Here is a 17,123-nt window from a genome sequence, read left to right as displayed (position 1 = left end):
CACCAACACTCACACTTAATGGGATTCATTACACTGCTGAACTTATTTTCCTATGAATAATACATAAATACATGTACTGTATGTAAATAATTTAAACCTTCCTCCACTAGCCTGTGTGTTTAATGCTGAGAAATCTGGATCATTAGTGTCAGAAATAGTTTTGGTTTTATGTTTTATTGAACACAGTCTAATGCAAAGGCAGCAACAAGGTTATTTGTTCATTTCTGTTCTATGGCTCTTGTCAGATTTTGAGAAATCACATTTGCCTCTCAGTGTGGTGGTGGAAAGCCCTCTAAGGCAGGGTTTTTGTTACTCTGTGGAACCCACCTGTTCGCCCCAAAACCCCCTTTTTCCACATTAGTATTGTTTTTTTTCTGCTGGCAAAATTGGAAGTATGCCGAATGACCTATTAGGTGTTTCTTGTTTGCACTGCAACCACAGATACAATCTACACAACACTTCCACTGGTAACTGGGATATTGGAGAAAAACCTACAGTAGAGGTGTGCTGATTTTGTTTCTTTGACGCAGCAAGGACGTTAATTTAATACTTCAAACTTTAGATGTACATCCATTGAAAATATTCATTTGGTGATGGAGCTTTTACTAGGGTTGAATCCGAATCAGGAATACTTTATTAATCCTAAGCAGAAGTAAAAGTCATCTTTATTGTCAATTTTTCAACATGTAAGTTGAGGTTGGTGGCTTTCTTATAACAAGCCCCATGAACTAGATGAATTCCTCAATCGGTGAATGATCATAGGGGTACATAGTGGCATTTTCCCTGAAGTTGTATAACCACTAATTTGTTTCTGGAGAATCATAGATGATCACCACTTCAATTTGGTTTGAAAATGTTTTTTGTGATAGCTGGAAAGTCTCTTAAACAGAAGTTTTAATTTCCTTACTGATACAGGCCCAAACGGTTCCCTCCTTGTCACCCATTGTCAATTAGTTTCCATCAGCTGCCTTTTAACATTTTTTGGCAACATTGAACATACAACTATTCACGATTAGCTTACCTTTTTTAATTAAACCAATAGTTAAAACATTACCAAATCATTCTTAATTGTCCCATCGCTTTAAAAATGTTTTTCCTTTTTTAATTGTTTCATATTTTTCTATTTTGTTTTTAATTCTCATAATGCCTGCTTTAATCCACAACTGTCTCTCCAACACTGTTTTGTATTGTCCAACATTTCTGCTCTCCACTAATTCTTGCACAGTAATAATGAAAACAATAATGCAACAGCTGGGTTTTGTTTTAAGCCTCACACTGTTTATCCACTGACGCATATGCGTGTGCTAATGCTTACTTTACTTAGTAACATACGTTACTAAAACATCAAGCAGCATCAACAGACATATTAGATATTGGCCTCTTGCCTAGTTGAGAAAAATCTGTTGGAAAATAATCTTTGGTTTTACCCAGTTTGGCCCTTCTTTCAAACCTGCATCCCTGTCTTACTTTTCCCAGCATGACATGCTGACCCTCATGCACCTGAACAGGGCATCTTTGCCTGTTTCTCTTAACAAAGTGAATAAAAGTTTTCTGACTGCATTTAAATCATTTTCCAAAACACCACAGTACCCATTTTATTTCTTTGGATTTCAGCAAGAAGAACAGACACTGCAATGTCTTTGACCGTACAAATCAGGACCATGACCTCAGACCATCAAGCCAATGGAATGTCTCACTGCTGAAGACCAGACCGAAGTTCGCCCAAAAACAAAAAAGAAGAAGCAAAGCTGGATTCAGTCCATGACTGGCAGAAGATCAGGAGAAAAGAGTCTGCTTGTTGTCTGTCAATGACTGTGTTATGGGCTGCTGTCTCTCCCCCTCCCTCTCTCTGTTGCAGGTGGCCATGATTTATTCTTGAGAGGACACTGGCCATTTCCAGTGCCGTCAAGATTACAAGCACACATTGAATAGTTCAAACACAGATTGTCAAGATTGTCAATAAAATTACAAATTACAAAAATTAAAAAAATTAAAAAAAAGAAGAAGTTAGGGATACCTTTGAACCCTGACTTGAAAAATGTAATAATAGATTCAACATTTAAAACAAAACTTCCTCCCTGAATAGGACATGAAAAAACAACAACAAAAAAAACGTCATAGTCTTTGTTAACTAACGTTCTGTAAAGGTAGGCTGTAAACGTCTATTGAATTTTTTCTCTCTGCTGAATTCCTTGGCTTTCGTCTCAGTGGAGATTCAAAGGACAGTCCGTTTACATTTGCATGCTTGAGTGACAATGGCACTACTATTTATGTTATAGAATTAGGGCTATCAAACAATTACACATTACCATTATTTTTGCATTCAAAAATAGTTGCAAGCTTGTTGGTCTGAGTTTTTGGAAAACAAGAGGTTGACAGCTTTTCCTCGTATTCGGACATCCCAAAAATTACAACATTGAATGCAAGTTAGCTTTACCTGCATGTAAATAGACACTTGTGAAAGCTGAACTGTTGTTAGAAGACTGCAGATTGCTCCTGGATTGGATTACAGCTGATTGGTTTGGACCTTTTTTGGTTTGGACCTTTTTTGCTAAAAACAACGAATGTTTGCTGCGTGCAACTCAAGGCCACTGAATGACACAGAAATGATCCTTTTAGTACAATTGATAGCAACATCCAAACCTGCACCTACAGACTTTAGAAATGACCTCAACCTACACATCAACCATCAACAGAGTGTTGCAGGAACTAGGATCAATTTAAAAATCAGATTTCCTGAACATATTTCACATCTTATTGTCCAATGTCGAGGAAATATAACACCACCAGCAGACCCCCTAGATTTTATTTGGAGGTGTTGCTAGACTCATCCCAGAGTCATTCAGGACCACCGTTTTCACTCTATTACCAACAATTTCACCACTTCCTTTCATGGTTGTCAACGTTTCTGTAAAAGGAGGAGACAAAAAAGATATGGTAAGTGCTGATGACAAGCAGGTAAAGAGAAAACCTTTGAAGTTATACTGAAAATCATAAATGGATCTGAAAAACAAACATTTGAAATAATAACAATAATAATAATAATAATAAAACTCTAATTAAGCATTCATCCAAAGTGTTCTCATGGCATTATTTTCTACTTGTCACAGTATTTATTTTTTTTGTCTTGGTTTTCAGGGAGTCAGTCTGTTCAGATGTTTACGACAGCAGATTCACTTTTCAATGCTGTCAATTCAATGAAGAAATCCCAGAATAACGTTAATTAATCAGCATTTGAAACGTCTCAAGTAAGGCTTCTTACACCGTCGGCGGCTTTTCACTGTTTCTCACTGGATAAAGAAGCTTTTGTGACTTATTGCAGGATTAAACGAAACGCTCATGATGGATATTTTCTGTAGTAAAACGTTGTATCTCCTCTGCCTCTAATGTGCTTTACCTTCCTTGACATTGCACCATGCAACCAGTCAGATTGACTCATGAATTATGTCAAAAAAAAAAAAATCAGGCAGATGAAAGGCTCCTTTGAAAGCAGCAGTAAAAAAGAAATCAAGTCTTTCAGGCAACGTTTGAACGACGGCGAGGCGCTGCCAGATCAAAATCCGATCAAACAATAACATTTTTCCCTTTTTTTTTGATTGTGATTAGGCCTAAGTTTCTGACAGCCACTAAAATAATTGTGAACGTAATGAGATAGTGGCAGTTTTCCTCTTTCCCTTTCAAATAATGAAAAGATGATGAAAACAGCCGTGACTCCAGGAAGGAGCGTTGCTGGGTGGGAAAAAGAGACTTCAAAGGGAATGATAAGTAAATGTAGCTGGGCTTTTCGTTCTACATTAAGTCAACCAGCCACTTTAATCAAATTGTTTCAGAGGAATCACACTACAAACACGGAAACAGAGAGAAGGAAGATTGATTTTCAGCCTCTGAACCCCCTGTATCACCGACATGTCTTCCACCACACTAACAACCACTTTCTTCCATCACTGTGCTTTTCTTTATTTACACTTTGTGTTGACCTTGAGGCCTGTCAATACCATGTTAAACAGCATCTATAATAATGGGATTACACAGAAAAAAAATCAGATATCAATGCTCACGTTTCGTCTGGCTCTGCACGTTGCCTTGATGCAAAGTGACATAGGCTGCATCCTCGTCTCCTTTCACTGAAACCTCAGCAGTACGGACACGTTATATTTGCTTTGCACATTTACAACAGTGTTACCATGGTTACTGATAAAAGGAGTCAATCAAGGAGTGCAGAACATTATTAACTCTACAACACTGTTAAGGGGCTGGGTGAGGTCATTCTTGAGTCTTAGTTTAATTGTTTTCTTGAACTTATCAAATGACATTTTTGTCGTTCTCTTTGCATATCTGACCGTCTTTAAAACTTCTTGTAAAATGAAGCAAATTCAGGTAATGAAGGCCTGTGTCCACTGACAGCATTAATATTAGCATTATTGTCCATTATCACACTTGATTGTAGCTGCTAAAACTACACACACTGTTACCATCATGGTATTATAGCTTTAAATCTAAATTCTTTGATGTTGTTGTTCTGTTTGTCTTTCTGCATCTCTTTTTCTCCGTCTCTCCCACTTTCCAAGCCGAACAGTCTCAGCAGATGCTGGTTCTGTTTGAGGTCTCTGCCTCTTATCCCCAATAGCCCCATACTACTGTGCGTGCCTCGCTCCATCAGCGCCATGGATTTGCTCCATCAGACGGTGCGTACCCTGGACCCCCCCAGTTCTACCCAGAACTACAAGATCTAACAGTAATGAAGAGAAAAAATGTGCAAACAACATGTTGCTTTGTCTTTCTGAGGAGGATTTTTTGGTCGTTTGGTGCCTGTTTTGACGTTCTGTTGATTCAGTGATGGATGGGTGGCTGACAGTGAGTTCAACATAGATGTTTGGATTGGGGAATAAAAAAAGGCAAAAGTGTGTGTTATATTTCACAAGATAACCGAAAAACTTAAGGGCTAAAAAGTGTTTCAGAAATACACGTTGGTCTAAATGTTTCTTTTACAAAAGTCTGGGTTTCTTGCAGCGTGTTGGAGCTTCTCCTTCCTCTTCAGCCTTGAATCAAAGAGAAAGCAGAGAAGAGGAGCTGCAAACACAAGCCAAATGCGTGTCTGTGAGAAAGGCAAACTGATGGCCGAGCATTAGTCCGCTTCCATCGAGCCGGTTAACCGGAGAGCTGCCATTACTCATGTCCTAACAGCCTGTAATGGAATTTTCCTCGGATGAGCAAAAGGTTGTCAAGCCGCTCGCTGCAGATCAGAAAAAGCAGCTCATGCAACTGGAAGTCCGACAAGAAGAGTGAAGAGAGTGTAAGGAACAAAGAAACACACACACACACACACCATCTAACACACTTCAGCACACACACTCTCCTCGAAACCACTTGATGTTTCCATTAATTACCGGAAAGCTTTAAGGACACACGGGCTGCATACAGACCGTCATTAACAACACTTTCTACTAATGAAAGTGAATCTCTGTATTCATGACTACAAACATCTCTTCACTGTCTCCATAATTAACGCCATTTTCTATTGAAATAAGCAAAGGGAGCTATTAAAGTGGAAGAGCACATATTGTCCCGAAATATCCTTCTTTTGTTGTCATCACAGGATGTTACCTGTACACCGGCTGTCCGACAGTTTATTACTTTTTGGTCACACACATTTACATTATATTATATGTACGGTATGCATATGTATAAAGAGATGCAAAGTAAGATGAGCTGAAACAAGAAGAAAACAATTCCATGTTTTTCTTTTGTTGTATTTATTTTTATTAAATATTGTAATAACTCAATTCCAATTCGACATCTGTGAATGTGTGCCTTTGAATACAGCCTATTTGGGCATGTGTTTAGGCATACAGTGATTTACTGAACAGCAGGGGTCAGTGGTCCGAGGGAGCTCACCAGCAGCAGGTATGAGGTTCAGCACACTTGTGAACATGTTGGTCTTAATCACTGTGACCTTCCTCTCTGAGCAGCATTCACACAAACATTCAGGCTCATTCTCTTCCATTAAAGAAAGCAGACCCTTCATCGCTAAAGCACCTTGAGGTGGTGAGTAATTACTGATGTCATCCTGACTCACTGTTAACCCGACTCGCCACGCAGGCATGACTCACAGCTCACAGGTACCCATCGACAGGTCACCAACGTCATTAAAACGCAGCACCAGATATTAAGAATAAATGGATGGGAAACACAAGGAGTCAGTGACGACATGGTACGATCACAATCCACCAATGAAAAGATGGTTTAGGCCATTTGCATTTTCTTAATGACAAGCTTAGTTCCAAATAAATCAATATCAGACCAACAGCGTGCTCGAAAGGCAGGTATGATGAACATTGGACCAAGTAATGAAACCTGTAAATAAAATACTGAAAATTACTCAGATATATATGAATCAACAAACAACTAACAGTAAAACCTAGATAGCTAGTAACTCCTACCTGTCATTTAAACAGGCCACACCCCTAATTAAAAATAACTTTTATTTAATTTAGAAAGTTGGGCTATATAGACACCTGTACATGTCATAAATAGAGACATGAGATACAAATACCTTGGACCTCTTTTGGGGCCAACAACAACTGGTCAGTCCAAGACCTGCATTTTTGGCCCATTTTTTTGCATCAGCCATGGCAGATTATTTTGCAGCTTTGTACGGCCACTTTTTGACACCTTGACTTGGTTTAATGTGAGCGAATAGCAGAAGAGCTTCACTTAATTCAAGTTTATTCAAGTTTTCACAATTATTACTCCGCGGATAAAAATGTATCCTGGACATAAGCAATCACTATCCAAGGTTTCCAATAGAACAATAAATATACAAATCTAATTCAAACAGGTGAGTTGTATCACAATTCATCCCCTTGTCAGTCAGTTGTCTTTTTAAAATAGCCATAGAGACCAAGACTGTTTTTGTTAATGGCTGGAAATATAATGGCTCCGCTCAAAAAATCTAAATGGCAATAAATTGTCATGTATTTCTAGCCAAAATGTACACTGAAGCAGATGTTCGAGAATCGATTTGGCTGTGAAGCCTGGTATGGAAGTTTCCTTTCCTGAAGGTCATTCTCCATCCTCTCTTTAAGGATTCCAAATAAAGGCAAAACAGGACACATGGGGCTCTATGAGAAGTGACGTACTGTTGGATGACAAGATAACCTCAAGTGGACTTGCACTGAAATGCAGTTTTTGGCACGTCCTTCCATTTCTATGTCCCATAATGCCCTCTTACGCAGGCCGTGGAGAAGGAAAATAGATATGTTCTCTTGAAGCTGTACTTTAGTTTGAAAATAAATTACAGCTAACAGATAAGCTGTTTGTTTCCTTATTTTAAATTCGTGAAGTAAATATGCTTTAAAAAATCCATTAAAAATCCATTACACAGCCATAATTAACTTCAGCTTATAGATATCAATTAAAGTTGGACAGATGTGATCACTATAGGAGGTTTCCACTGGAATAATATGCCACCATATGACTTCCACATTTCATGATGTAAGTTCACAGTAAAAGAAACACTGATCGCCTCAGCAGTAGCACTTACAGTGTAATAATATGGATAATGAATATTGCTGTGATTTAAGGATGATAATGATGATGATTATGAGAGAAAAGGAGCCTGTTGTGTGTTGGTATTAAAACCTTGAAATCCTCTGAGCTGCAGATAAATGACGATAAATCCTGGGTGTGCTGAGCGCAGGGACAATGAGTGTAAGACGTAGGGAAATGCACCTTTAAACCTCCCTCCTTTTATTCAGAGCCATTTCCTATTGACAGCCTGCTGGGACTCTGAATTGAAAGGGCATGATCTTTTCTGAAGGCAGACAGGGGATCGTACAGACACTATTTTCAGAACCACATCAAGCCAATTAGCACAGCAGCAGCTAAGCCTGTGCATGCTGGGATTCTGTGAAAGTATGTTTGTGTGTATGTGTGTGTGTGTGTGTGTGTGTGTGCATCTGTTTTGTGTAAACTGAGCCATATGTTCTATCCGACTGTATGCGGCTGTGCGTCGAGCAGCGCGTTTCTTTGCAGCCATGCGGAAGGTTAAAATTATGCCAGGCTCGTTAGCTAAAGTGTCCCAAGCGACTGCTAATTAGCACATAATAGGACAGGCGCGTCCGCCACAGAGGGGCCTGTAATTTAAGAATAAAGTTCATTTTCCTTCTAGAGACATTCCTCACAGCCGTGACCAGGCGACTACAATCAGCCTCCTGCCCATTAGCATCGCCCGTCAGCCGTGAATCATCAGTTATTATTAGCTAACGATGCTGTTATGGCAGCACACACAGCAGATGAGGGACACATCTCAGGGTGCAAGCTCTTTTATGAACACTCAAACTAAAGACAATCTAAATGTATGAGACCAACAATGAACACATGATTGTTTGCATTGAACTTTAATAATGTATATGTAACAGCAAAAACTAAATCTAATAACAAGTTAATTTTTAATGATGAGAAAGATCTTATTTAACCCAACTAAAGGGGCAGGACACAAACACTTCATAACTTAAGCAATCCAAAACAACATAAATGCACAATAATATATCCCAGATCGTATCTATCAATGTCTAGCTGGCAGTTTCCACATGGTCCGTGCGTGCCCTGATTTTGCTCCATCGTACAGCGCCTACCTTGCTACACTGAAGTGTGAGCACAGCCAATGAGCAGCTGTACACAAATCACAGGAGAACTCAAAAGATCACATGGGAATAAAGACAAAAAATGTCTTTCTGAGGTTATGTGGTTGTTCGGTTGGTGCCCGTTTTGACTTCAAATTTATAAAGTGATGAAAAATATTATTGGGAGTTCATACATTGTGTTTTATTTTAAAATTGACCTGAGGCTCTGTGCGTCTGACTTCCAGTAGATCAATTCTGTCCATCTTGACGTGTGATTGTAGCAAACTGTCAGTGAACGAATGAACAGTGGCAGTGAATGAGGGCATAGAGCACAGTGGTTTACTGCAGTGCTCCCGGAGAATGTGGAAATTATGTTATTCTAATTTCGGTCTGAGGATATGATACTTTTATAAATGTATCAAAAAGTTATTGTTTTCTAAGTGTCTTAAAATACATTTTTGATATTAATGTGTGGCTTATGAATAAATATGGATTGGAAAGGGTGTTCAATGCATTGTAAAAAAAATAAATAAAAATAAAAACGTTTTGACACTAATGCAGTCAAACTTTGACAAGAAAACATGGGCAAAATGTGATAAACTGCAGGAAAAGTCAACAGATTTCTAGAGCTATATTTGTTATGAAATACAAGCTTTTACATTGAAAAAATATATATAAAAAAACTACAAACTGAAGGTTTGCAGTGATATAAACTAAAGTAAATAGCAAAAGGTTAATACAGTATGTGACAATAAAATGGTCAAAAACATCAATGTCATGCATGTGCTTAATCTGAATGTCACAGCCATTTCAGGTAGACATAAAACTGTTGGGTTTTTTAAATAAACATATTAATGATCCTCATTGGTATTGGTTTTACAGAGTAGATTTCTTTCAGCCGATGAATGACTTGTCATGTTGTATTGAAAGAAAAAATAGTAGTTTTACAGAATATTTTTCAAATCTGCCCTGAGACCTTTACTGTATGTGGAGTTTCAGCAGACGGAAAATTGGATCTGCCGGAGCAACAAACATGAAGCTGAAAATGCGATCGTGTAGAAGGTGCGAGTGTGTGAGGAGCAGATGCAGCTGGAAATAGAAAGTAGATGAATCACATTTGGTTTGTTCTGTAATAACAGTCTTCACAGCCTTCAGAAAGACAGAGAATGAGAAGCAGAGGAAGAAGCCATCTGGAGATCCTGCTATCAGCTTTATAATATTCCCATTCACACAGAGGATTTACATGAATAATCAGCAGGTCAAAAATATAACACCTTTGCTGATGAATTGTCTCAATGTTTTTTAATGTTAAACTTGTATTTGTAGACAAAACAGAGATTCAATGAAGGAAACCAAATTAGATAGGGTTCAATATAAAATGGAGAAAAAATAAAGCATTTTTTTTTAAAATGGAGTTCTTTAAGACTGAATAATTTTCACATGTGGAGCAATATTTGTGCTGTATCATGTTCGGGTTTTTTTTAATCTTTTTTACAAGGTTGCTCCACTGATTGCTGATGTTTGGGCTCATCTTCATCACTGTAGTCAACGTTTTGTCATTGTATTCGTGGTCTAACTACCAATGCATTGATGTAAAAAGGCCGATATTCTCATCATAGCATGTTATGGCAGACGCTGTGGCCTCCTTCACTCAAAAGTAAGACGACCATATTTGGATGTGAGGTAGCACATTGGTTACATCTCTATCCTGTTTGATGGCAGCAGCTTGTAAATCACAGGTAACTACGCAGCAAAACACTTGTGGCTTTGTCATTTATTAAAAGGTAAAACTAATTTGCAAAATGAGCATCATGCAGATTTTAATAAGACTTTAAACTGGAGATTAAGACCATGAACAAATTAGGATATTTACTGAGTTATAAATAAAGTATAGGCTTGTTTTTTTCATAGGTTTCTATATACTCCTACACTCTAAAATCTATACAAACAAACATTTATTCAGGTTTATTTAGCCTTTTTTCTATATGTATGATGGGAATGTATATTGTATTTGTTTGGAAGCTTTGTTGCTGTGAAGATGTAGAACTGAAAAAAACAAAAAAAAACATGTAACCAACATATGTGTCCACTAATTTGTATATTTGAAATCTTAGGAAATGTAAATTTAATGACTTAGTGATGTCCACAGACACACAGATCGATCAGAGAGCTAGGGAATCTCACTTCCTCTGGCCCCGCCCACTCCTAACCTTTACCGCCAGTGGTGGACAGGTCCATCAATCAACATGAGTGACAGCTGCAGCAGCCCCTCGTCCTGCTGATCGATGGCATGGATTTTCTTCTCTCAGACACAGATATTATGACATCTGACGGTGATGGCGGGTAATATTCCTCTGTCTGAGATAAACACACACACACACACACACACACACACACACAGTGAAGAGAGATCAATCTGTGTGTCTGTTGTCTTATCACACCGTCAATCAATAACACTTTGAATATTAGATGAATACAGGAGACAGGTAAGGGATGGACTCCCTCTGTGGAGATGAAGCTTCTAGGAAACAATTTGTAATTTTTTTAAATAAATAAATACAACATATTGTTTCCCAATTTTTGTGATACAACAAACTTAAAATACTGCTTTTCGGCTTGAAAAAATATATATAAAAGCAGATTTGTCATTAAACTGACACTGTAAATAAAGTTTCTTAAAAACGATCTTGCCCTATTGGCTTGTAATGTTTATATGACTCTAGCTCCTATCCAGTCTGATAAAAGTATGAAGTCATCTAAATCACTTCATGAAATAAACTTCAACTGTTTGTTTATATCCATGTCCTTTCAATAAGCTTTAAATAATGTCCAATAAATTGATTCCTTCATATAAAGGATGATTCTATTTATGAGTAAGCACTATTTTCTATTGCTCTTTTTAAAACCACCAAACGCTAATTCAATCTCGTAAAATCTCAGCATTTCATTGTCTGCCATTTTCTCAATCTAAGTGTTTTTGGGTGACTGTGCGTTACAGAAATCGTGTCTTGGCTCAAAATGAATCATTTAGACAGACACGGTTTAGCTGAGTGAAACAATGGACGACATGCTTCTCCTGTGAGGTGGAGGGTTAAGGGCTTTTTTTTCTGTCGGATCCTTTTGGTAATATTGTCAGGAACTTTGAATAAAAAGGAAAACTGTTGCTTCACACAGAGGAGGTTCCTGGTTCAAATCCCCGCCAGACAGGAGCTTTTCTATTTGGGGTTTGCACGCTTTGGACCTCCCTGGGTACTCTGATGTCCTCCCTCAGTCCAAAGACATGTTAGGTTCATTGGTGACTCTCAGTTGTCTATGAGTGTGATAACTGTGATTGACCGCCAACCAGTCCAGGGTGTACGCCGCCTTTCACCTTACTGAAACTGAAACTCGTCTTTTTCTGGCTCTATGTAATAATTGATTCATTACAACAGGTAACGTTTTTAAGTGACTGCTGGAGAAGAAGTTGTTGTCAGTGAAGTTGCCGAGTGTCTGCACTGTAAACTGTGAGGCAAACAGAGCTGTGAGCAGCAACAACTCGTCGCGACACTCTCCATACCACCGCGTCTATCTGTAGGGAGTCATTATCAGCCATCTGAGGATGTTTATTAATGACCCTGGCATGGCTGGAGGTGGCAGCCATGCTGTTAATGCTATTCACTGGCACACAGTGAGCCATGGCAGCACACAAAGAGAGGCAGGCAGGCAGAGGACAAGGCGCCTGGTGGACATCCATATTAATGCCAAGCTTAGCCTGTGTTCTGCTGCCATGAGTCCCAGCTGAAGTCCAGACAGAGCAGCCTGATCCCTCAGGACGCGCTCCTTTATCTTCATACCAGCACATTCACTCTGGCCCAAACTGTCATGAGACGCTTCAGAAGATGATCAGTGATGTCCTCAAAATGATGTCCCATGCCTTCTGATGTGCGGGGAAAAGTTAGAGGGCAAAGTTGAAACTTTACCTTGAAAGTCAAAATGTTCAACATGGATGCATCAAAAGATGATTAGAAAAAAAAACTATGTGGAGAATGTAAAGAATATAGAATATACAGTCTCTAGGCAGTTTGTAAAATAGTCATGACGTTTAAACATAACACATATAGTACACTGACTTTAATGTCATAAAGCATGAATTAGAATCCAGTGCATTCATGGCCAGCGTATTTATAAGACATGCTGCACACAGGAGCAGGAGCTTATGCACATTTTAGTGTAATCAAAAACAAGAATTTACCTCATACTGCGTGCCTAGGACTTTTATTTTTGTTGCCGTAGTTTCAAATAAATACAGCTATTCGTATGATATCTAAGTTTAACATTCAGGCATCATAATTGCCTCATGGTTGTCATGATTTTTAATTACAATTTGAAAAAAAAAAAGCAGCCTTAATTGAACCATTGTTTCAGGGTAAACCACGCAGACAGAGGTAGAAGTTGAGTCATCTGTGTGTATTTAGTGTTTCCTGTGCTGTGATTTTTATGATGCTTGAACAAAACGTCAAACAGAGTCCGGTTCATGTTCTCTCTAATGTGTGAAATGATTTCAAAGCAGCTCTAATCCTAATCTGGTTTCACAGGTCAATCCTGAGAGCCTGAGTGGTGTCACACGGATCACATTCAGGTCCACTTTTCTGATGCAAAGTGGATGAAATGCCTCATCTAACCGGCTGGCAGATGACGTTAAAACCTTAAGTTAACACAATGAGTGTTTTGTGTCTCAGTTTGTTGTAGGAATCAATTCATCTACAGCGGTGCTGGTTGGGCAGAGGACATCTTAAAAAAAAAAAAAAGATTTAACCTCGGAACTTTGCAGCGAGTTCCTGAATGTTGAACAGAAACAGAAACAGAAGAACAATGAGACAAACTTGTGTTTGCCTTCGTTTACGCCTTCCCTTTGGTGCTACACTTTTTTTTTTTTTACTCCACAGCTCATCCACTGGTTAGGTATTCACCTGTTTCTTGGGGTGAAATGCAAATTACTGAAGAAGTGTCCTTGTGGCAGGTGGTTTTCAATGGAATATAAATGTGTTCTGTAGGGTGGCTGATTTGGATATTATTTCCACTTTCACAACTTCGGTTTCAATATAGTGGGTTAGGATTCAGGATCTTTTGCTTCAGCGTTGATATGTTGGGGTTTTAAGGATGAAATCTAAATAACAATTTTGGATTTGATTGTCACCCAAACATGTTGTTCATGTGGATTAGGTCGCTGTGTTGGGTATACATTTTCTTTTGTTGTGATATAGGTTCCAGAATTCAAATCAGAAATGTTTTTTTTTTTTTTTATTGCCAAGTACATTTACATACACAAGGAATTTGTCTTGGTTTAATGCGAAAGAAAAAAAAAACAAGGCTAATAACAATCACTTAAATAAAATAAAACATGAGAAGCAACTGCCAATATATAAAATAGAATTAAAAAAAATTCAAGTATAAACATTACTACAAATATCTAATATAATATACAAACATTGTTTTTAAGGCTGCAGGGCCTGGCCTACTGTATGCAGCAAAACTGAGGTTTACATGTTCGCTTGTTTAAGACTGTGTAATTTGGGAGTATGTCATCTGGTGTTGTCCTTGTCTGAAAGTAAATGAATGTTTTTGGCACTCACTGGACGGGACTGGTGCTCTGTTAGAATGCACATCAGCAGAGTACGGCTGTGAACAGACTTTCCATGCTGCTGGGAAGTTTATCTGCACATTTTAACCTCTATGGTGAGAGAAAAAGCCTCTCAGCAGATGTGGTGGCTGCAGACTGAGAGGCTTTATTAGCGATAAGGGGAAGTTGTGGACTTATTAAAACAGTTTCAGTCTCAGAGAGCTGCCGGATTGATGAAACGCCGCAGGAAGAAGGAACCAGAGAGGTCACAACACCTCCTCCAAAATATTTAATTGGTATTTTCTCACTCTTCTTTTTCTGCTTCTCCGGCACCTGCCTCCTTTTCAAGACAGAAAATAGTCCACATTACTGACTGCACCCTGTAGGCCCTTCTGTTTGAGTGAGAGAGAGAGACAATTATTACAGGTTTTAGGATTCAGAAAATATTGTAACTGACAAAAACCCACACATAAAATCCCAGCAGCACAAATGTGGCAAAAGAAAAGCTGCACATGCTCCTTAATTCAGCATTATGACAATACTAAATTAACAAATAACACAGTCCTGAGTTGACGTGAGTTGTACATTATGTTTCTTGGTAAACTCACTACTGATCGAAAAGTGAAGGAAACAGTCAAAGTGAAATGTTTACGGTGCACTTTACTTAAGACTCGTCAACTGAGCCATCTGGGAGTTTTTTATATAAAGGGAAATGAGGCGTTCAATTCAGCAGCCGTGTCGTTATTTTCCATTACTGTTGCTGCAGGAAAGCATTCTCTATCTTATAATCTATCCAATAATTAGACCACTCAGCTGTCAATCAGAGAGAGAGTGGGTGGAGCTCTCGTGAAGAAGGAACATGGGAACAAGAAGTTGATCTCTCACGGGGCTCCGATTTGCTTTCGTCCAAACTGAGCGCGCCGCTTTGACGTAATGAGGACACAAACATCTTGTTATGGTCTGCCAGCTCTGATTAAAGTTCATTAAATGTTGTTGTTTTTTCTCTCTTTTCTCTGCCATCGTCTTCTTTTCTCTCTGGTTCTGTCTTCACAATGTTTTTACACTTTTCTGAGTTTTGTAGTTTTGTCTTCTATATTTAAGTTTAAGATATTACTAATTCTTAGTTTTCATCTTTTCCATCACTCTTTTATATTATATATTTTTTTTAAAGGATTATTTTTGGCCTTTTTGCCTTTATTGATAGGACAGATAGAGTCGGAAAGGGGGAGAGAGTGGGGAGAGACATGCGGGAAGGTGGCCACAGGCCGGACGCGAACCCGGGCCGCCCGCGCGAGGAGCAAGGCCTCGCAACATGGTACGCGCGCAGTCGCTGCCGCTGAGCTATCGGCGCCCCTCTTTTATATTATATTTAATCATCATATTGATTTACAAGTTTTAGATTTCAATCAATTTCAACTTTGTGTTAAGTGACTCTTCACTTGTCTCTTCTTAAGTATAATATTTACTCCTTATATATTGTACATCTTTATAACAAATGTTGTATTGGATCTGAACTATTTGTCACATTTTAATAACTGCAGAGGAGAACCGAAGTGCAAATGAAAAACAGATTATTTATTTCACAAAAAGGCTAGAAGGTACAATTAAGAAAAAGAAAAGTCTGACAAAGAAGTGACACAGAAAGGTAGAAACATAGAGGCTGATGCTCCATTCATGTGCAGATCGGATGGCCCCAGTGTCCGAGATTGGAAGTCATTCTTCTGACATGTTTTCACATGATTTCAGTTCGGAAAACTTAAATATTGTCTAAACATCAACGAACATCGTAGATGCTACGAAGAAGACGTGTGAATGTCTCTGTTAAAAGTTATTTTTCAGCAAAATGTTGATGTGCAATACTAAATTAATAACATAACTATTAACATTACTATAACATACTGCGCTATGTCCGCGACACATGAATGCAAAATGAATACAGAGGGGTAATCAAACACAGGTGTGACAAACAAGGCTCAGGTAAAACTGATGAAGGCAATCAAAAAGGGGAGGAAGTGAATACTAGACATGAGAGACTGGAGCAAGAAATACAAATTAAAACAGGGAAACATGAAGAGCCAAAGTAGGAAACAAGACAATAAAAATGCACACAAGGAAAATAAGAAACACTCAACCAGAGAAAAAAAAAACATAACCATGACACTATCTTTCAATTCCTGTTTGTAATTTTTGATATATGATTCAGCTAAACTAAGTGAAACCTGACAAAGTTCAATATTTTAAAGAAAAACATAATTCATTTGATAACTCTTTATTTAATAAGTGATTAAATAAAGGTGTTGCAGAAACTTTTATTCCTTGTCCAAACTGTCTTCCTCCTGAAGTGAGGAAGTTAAAGTTTAACACCAAGAAGACATCATCTCATTTTGAGGAAACGCTCCAATTAGACTTATTTTTATAACTCATAAAGTCACATTACAACGAGTCATAACCTCTATGTGGGAGTCAGGGCGCCTTGCCTCCTTCCTGGTCTGACCCTCCACCAATCAGAGTGGACGGAGAGCACAAGAGTGTTACGTTGGTCTGTGCGGACTTGACCACAGGGCCATGTAGGCTGGAGTTACTCAAAGGAAGGAGGAGGGAAGTTACATCATCCCAATGTTGGAAGGTTCTCAAATCGCTGTAGAAGAAATGAGCTGCAGGAGACAATCAAATATAAGACATACTGAGCTTAATTAGCCTCAGCCGAGCTTGTTATCTTCTTTTTCAAATGACGTTATTAAGATAACAGAAGTTGTCTGAGTAGGCATCCAAAATGTTTGCCATTGTATGTTATAGATCTTCTTAGTCTTGATTGTTTCCAGTAAAATCCCCTGCACTGAACTTTTGAATATTACTTCATTTACACACACATGCTTGACACATGCTTGTACTGTGTGTAA

This window comes from Symphodus melops (assembly GCF_947650265.1).
Source record: "Symphodus melops genome assembly, chromosome: 9".
In the NCBI taxonomy this organism is placed as follows: Eukaryota; Metazoa; Chordata; class Actinopteri; order Labriformes; family Labridae; genus Symphodus; species Symphodus melops.
Note: the sequence above shows the minus strand (reverse complement) of the source record.